We start from the raw sequence: 6,351 nt of genomic DNA, 5'->3' as shown, positions 1-6,351 counted from the left end.
CTTAGGCGAAGCCCTGCATTGGTAACTTCATCATCACCGTCATCACGCTGTCGTGCTAACGAAACTCTCCCTCAGCCTCAACTAGATCAAGAATTCGAGGGACGTCACCGAGTTGAATGTGTGCAGATCGCGGAGGTGACGTGCGTTTGGTACTTGATCGGTTGGATCGCGAAGACGTTCGACTAGATCAACTGTGTTTCATAATGCTTCCGCTTTCAGTCTACGAGGGTACGTAGACATACTCTACCCTCTCGTTGCTATGCATCTCCTAGATAGATCTTGCGTGATCATAGGATTTTTTTTTGAAATACTGCTTTCCCCAACAGTGGCATCCGAGCCAGGTCTATGCGTAGATGTTATATGCACGAGTAGAACACAAAGGAGTTGCAGGCATGGGTATATATATATATTGCTTGCCGTCACCTGTTGATTCTTGATTCGACGGTATTGTTGGATGAAGCGGCTCAGATCGACATTACGCGTACGCTTACGCGAGACTAGTTCTACCGACGTGATTCGCACACAGGTGGCTAGTGGGTATCTGTTTCTCCAACTTTAGTTGAATCAGTTTTAATGAACATGGTTCTTTCTAAAAATCAAAAAGCAATCACTATACTACGTTGTGGTTTTGATGCATGGGTAAGAACGGTTCTTGCTAGAAGCCCGTAGCAGCCACATAAAACTTGCAACAACAAAGTAGAGGACGTCTAACTTGTTTTTGTATGGCATGTTCTGATGTGATATGGTCAAGACGTGAATATATAAATTGTTGTATGAGATGATCATGTTTTGTAACACAGTTATCGGCAACTAGCAGGAGCCTTATGGTTGTCGCTTTATTGTATGAAATGCAATCGCCATGTAATTGCTTTACTTTATCACTAAGCGGTAGCGATAGTCATAGAAGCAATAGTTGGCGAGACGACAATGATGCTTCGATGGAGATCAAGGTGTCAAGCCTGCGACTATGGTGATCATGACGGTGCTTTGGAGATGGAGATCAAAGGCACAAGATGATGATGGCCATATCATATCACTTATATTTGGTTGCATGTGATGTTTATCCTTTATGCATCTTATTTTGCTTAGGTCGTAGCATTATAAGATGATCTCTCACTAAATTTCCAAGTATAAGTGTTCTCCCTGAGTATGCACCATTGCTACAGTTCGTCGTGCTGAGACAGCACGTGATGATCGGGTGTGATAAGCTCTACGTTCACATACAACGGGTGGAAGCCAGTTTTGCACACGCAGAATACTCGGGTTAAACTTGACAAGCCTAGCATATGCAGATATGGCCTCGGAACACTGAGACCGAAAGGTCGAGCGTGAATCATATAGTAGATATGATCAAAATAGTGATGTTCACCATTGAAAACTACTCCATCTCACGTGAAGATCAGACATGGTTTAGTTGATATGGATCACGTGATCACTTAGATGATTAGAGGGATGTCTATCTAAGTGGGAGTTCTTAAGTAATATGATTAATTGAACTTTAATTTATCATGAACTTAGTACCTAAGAGTTTTTTGCATGTCTTTGTTGTTGTAGCTTAATGGGCCGTGCTACTGTTCCTTTGAATTTTAATGCCTTCCTAGAGAAAGCTAAGTTGAAAGATGAAGGTACTAACTACACAGACTGGATCCGTAACTTGAGGATTATCCTCATTGCTGCATAGAAGAATTACGTCCTGGAAGCACCGCTGGGTGACAAGCTTGTTGCAGATGCTGCTAATGACGTTAAGAACGTCTGGCAAAGCAAAGCTGATGACTACTCGATAGTTCAGTGTGCCATGCTTTACGTCTTAGAACCTGGACTTCAACAACGTTTTGAACATCATGGAGCATATGAGATGTTCCAGGAGTTGAAGTTAATATTTCAAGCAAATGCCCAGATTGAGAGATATGAAGTCTCCAATAAGTTCTACAGCTGCAAAATGGAGGAGAATAGTTCTGTCAGTGAACATATACTCAGAATGTCTGGGCAACACAACGACTTGACTCAGCTGGGAGTTAATCTTCCAGATGATAGTATCATTGACAGAATTCTTCTATCACTGCCATCAAGCTATAAGAGCTTCATGATGAACTATAATATGCAAGGGATAGCTAAGATAATTCCTGAGCTCTTCGCAATGCTAAAGGCTGCGGAGGTAGAAATCAAGAAGGGGCGTCAAGTGTTGATGGTCAACAAGACCACCAATTGCAAGAAGAAGGGCAAAGGGAAGAAGGGGAACTTCAAGAAGAACAACAAGCAAGTTGCTGCTCAAGTGAAGAAGCCCAAGTCTGAACCTAAGCCCGAGACTGAGTGCTTCTACTTCAAAGGGACAGGTCACTGGAAGCGAAACTGCCCCAAGTATTTGGCGGATAAGAAGGATGGCAAAGTGAAAGGTATATTTGATATTCATGTTATTAATGTGTACCTTACTAATGCTCGCAGTAGCGCCTGGGTATTTGATACTAGTTCTGTTACTAATATTTGCAACTCGAAATAGGGGCTACGGATGAAGCGAAGATTGGCTAAGGACGAGGTGACGATGCGCGTGGGAAATGGTCCCAAAGTCGATGTGATCGCCGTCGGTACGCTACCTCTACATCTACCTTCGGGATTAGTTTTAGACCTGAATAATTGTTATTTGGTGCCAGCGTTAAGCATGAACATTATATCTGGGTCTTGTTTGATGTGAGACAGTTATTCATTTAAATCAGAGAATAATGGTTGTTCTATTTATATGAGTAATGTCTTTTATGGTCATGCACGCTTGATGAGTGGTCTATTTTTACTAAATCTTGATAGGAGTGATACACATCATATATACTTAAGAAGTTCATCCCCACTACTCTATTTATCTTCACAAGCAGACTATCCATGTCATCAAGTAGACCCCACATGTAAAATTCTTCCCCACTAGCCCATGAAGCCTGCCATGTCATCAGAGTCCTCCTTGATTTTCTTTCTCTCTACAGTAGGAACCCGAGGCAACGATCTACACTTCCAAAGCATGTAGGACCGGCAGGTTCGCTCCTCTGCTTCCCCTCCACCTAAATTTCAGGGTGTCGTCTCCCCTTCACTTCTCGAAACAGTTCCTTTCCATGTGTATATATTCACTTCCTTTCCACGCCCCACCAGCGCCAGTTTACTGCCTTCCATTCAAGCTTCCTGTGATTGTAGGCATGCTTAGGCTCTTGCTCTCCTTCAAGCGTTAGCTCTTGCGCCAAATCCATGCCATCATTCCTGGAAGGAGAGATCGATGCCCCAAAACCAATGGTCATATATTCATCTTCATCTACCCTGATGAACCCCCATGGCTATTGCCCTCTTCTTCATCCCTCGGTCATCGCATCAAGGATGTTTCTCCCCCACCACACCAATACCGATCTTGTGCGGAGCAGAGGACTTCTTCTATGCAGTTTTTTTTATGATATCATCTTCCATATGCATGTGTGCAGATCGTTGAAAAAGGAAAAACATTACTCATCAGGCTGCCCCGTAGATGTGTTCGTTGTGTATTTCGCCATCGCATTGTTCTTTGTACGTGATGATGTGATGTATGCGTGGGTGGCTTTGATCCCTTACCTGATGGATGCAGGTATGGTGTTGATCCTTGACCTGATGGATGCATGGGTCCTGACTCCTGATCGATGCAGTAGCTGCAATCTCCTGTGGCTCAACTACCTCCACCTCTCCATGCTATGTTGCAATGGAGCGACCTGAGAGCACGACAACCTTTTATTTTCCTTTTCTCCCCCTCCCTACTGTGTGTTATCTGATTATCTCTCTTAGTACTAACATGTCCACTCTCTTCTACATAAATAATAAATGGCAACCAGGAGAATCTATTCTTAAAAATACTCCTAACTGAAATAGGGTGGGATTTCATCATATGATGCTTGTGATTTCTTCTCTGTCAACTGTAGTAATTATCCCGCGCATTCAGACAGGCATGTACGGGTGCGTGAGTGCGCTGCGGAGGCTAGCGGGTCGGCACGAAGGGCGAAGTAAGCCGACAAGGTCCGCAACAATAGCTACATGGACGTACATGCGTTCTCTTCTGTGGAGAACCCGAGCGATTATTTTGGGGTTGATCTCCACGTATTAACAACCCCACTTTTTTTGAGGGATTAACTAGCCTCTAATTAATTATCTAACTAGGGCATTAGTCTTTTAATTAGGATGCATTCTACAATTTTGTTCTATCCAAGCTTTGATCGATTGCGTGTTAGATGCTCGGGAAAATTCCTCGACTACCTAACAAATTTCTTAGGTAATAAAAATTATTACTCCCTTACCTACAATATTATCGTGTTAGCTATGCTACTTGGTAGAGTTGGAATCTTCCTAATATATGATTGCAACTTTACAAGTAATCTAGCGACGGGACTGAATAGACTATTGTTCTCTTTCTTTTAGTCTTACTTCTTTGTACTTTTTTTTGTGCAATATAACAAAAATTGCCGTAGAAACAATTGTTCTACTGTTTGTGCTTAATAAAACTTTACACGTAATCAACATTGATCCGATTTCTCAATACTTGGACACTCTGCCCTCCAAACAGTGGGATGAATGGACAATTGAAAAATACATCTATTAAGTTTTTTCACTACACATGTTTCTATTTTTGCATATGTGCTTCTACCCTAATGAATGAACCACAATACACCTTACCCTAGTGTAACATCCCAAATTTTCAATTTGAAATGTTATACACTAGATCATCATTGCATATCATATTTATTGCATTTTGGTTGATTCTAGAAATTTCACGCAACTCAAGGACCCTCGGAGAGAGTTGGGGATTTCGTTATTTTCATATTTGAGTTGTGTCAAAATTTGAAAATAAGATCATTTGATTTTATTTATTTTATCATCAATTATTTCTATTACAAAAACTTATGAGAGGGAATAAAATGACTTTCCTAAAAATAAATAAATATTGAGGATTTAATAAAAAATCAAATAAGATATTATTTGGATTTATTTGCTATTTTATTTAAATTTAGGAAAAATGCGCGTTTCTCAAAATCGCATTTAGGCCTCAAATAAATGTTCATCCTTTGCGGCTTGATTTTAGAAGCCGGCACAAATTTATTTCGGGATTTTTGGAGTCCTTTTAGTATTTCTTTTGTTTTTTTCCCGAGCGTAATTATTAAAAAAAACGTCCGAACCGACCTTGGGCCGTAACCGACCAGGACTCTCCTGGTCGGGCCTCTTATAAGCCGCCGCCCCGCCCCGGCCAAAGCCCAAGTTGCCCCCCCCCGCCCTAACCCTAGCGTCGCCGCCGCCGCGCACCGCTGTCGCCGCGCCGCCGCCTTGCCGCTACGCTGCCGCCGCGCGGCCGCCTCGCCACCCCGCCGCTGGAGTTGCCGGAGGTATTTTTCGCCTCCGGTTTTTCTCGAAAAACCGTTCAGTTTTTCCGACGGTTTTGTTCATTTTTTTAGTTTTGGTTTTTTTAAATAGATCGGTTTTTCCGATATATTTAAATAGTGAGCGTTCGTACGTTCGTTCGTTTTAACAAACGTTCATTGTTTTTCTTTTTCTCGGATTAAATCCGTGTTTTTTCTGATCGCGATCTCTGATCCGATTTTCGTTTTAGTCTAACTTTTCGCTCGTTTATCGGAATCAGGCGATTCAAGCGCCTGGATTTTCTCCTCGAAACCCTCTTTCCGTTTAACCAACTCAAACAAGTTTTTACCACTGTAAAAATTGCCCTAGATCCAGAATAGTAAACGAAGCTTGTTTCTTTTGTCGTTTGTCTTTCGTTGCTTCGTTCGATTTGATTCTTTTTGCCAACCGAAGTTCTTAAGTTGAACTTTCTGGTTAGATCTCTTATTCGAGTTTTACCTGTGAATTAGATGAGTACTTATTGTATGCATGTTTGTTTGCGATAGAGTACCTGGAGTGCGCCGCTTGCTACTTCGAATCGCTAGGTTTCCCGGATCATCAGCAAGGCAAGTAACACTTTGATCATGTATTCCCTCTACCCAGTTTTATTGCATTAGATCAATCCTCACACATTGCATGATTAGGATCTAATTAAATTGTGGGTTCAGGAAGTAGTTGAGGTAGTACCTATTACCTGTTTATTATCAAACCTTTGGGAGTTACTTCTACGTTTGCTTATTATGCCATGATATGCTAGTAGACATGGATTGGGTGAGTGTATCCATGACAGATGTGAGATTGTTAATTAATGGTTTATCTAAGGTGGCAACTTAAACACACATCTAGGTGGATTGAGGCACCTGGGTATTCTAGGATTGCCTGTTTTCTTTTGGACCACCACCCAGGCTCAAAGGGATCATGAGATTATTCATGCTAGAAACTTCTATGTGCAGCCACAAGCTATTA

This window comes from Triticum dicoccoides, chromosome 4A, assembly GCF_002162155.2.
Source record: "Triticum dicoccoides isolate Atlit2015 ecotype Zavitan chromosome 4A, WEW_v2.0, whole genome shotgun sequence".
Taxonomy (NCBI): Eukaryota; Viridiplantae; Streptophyta; class Magnoliopsida; order Poales; family Poaceae; genus Triticum; species Triticum dicoccoides.
Note: the sequence above shows the minus strand (reverse complement) of the source record.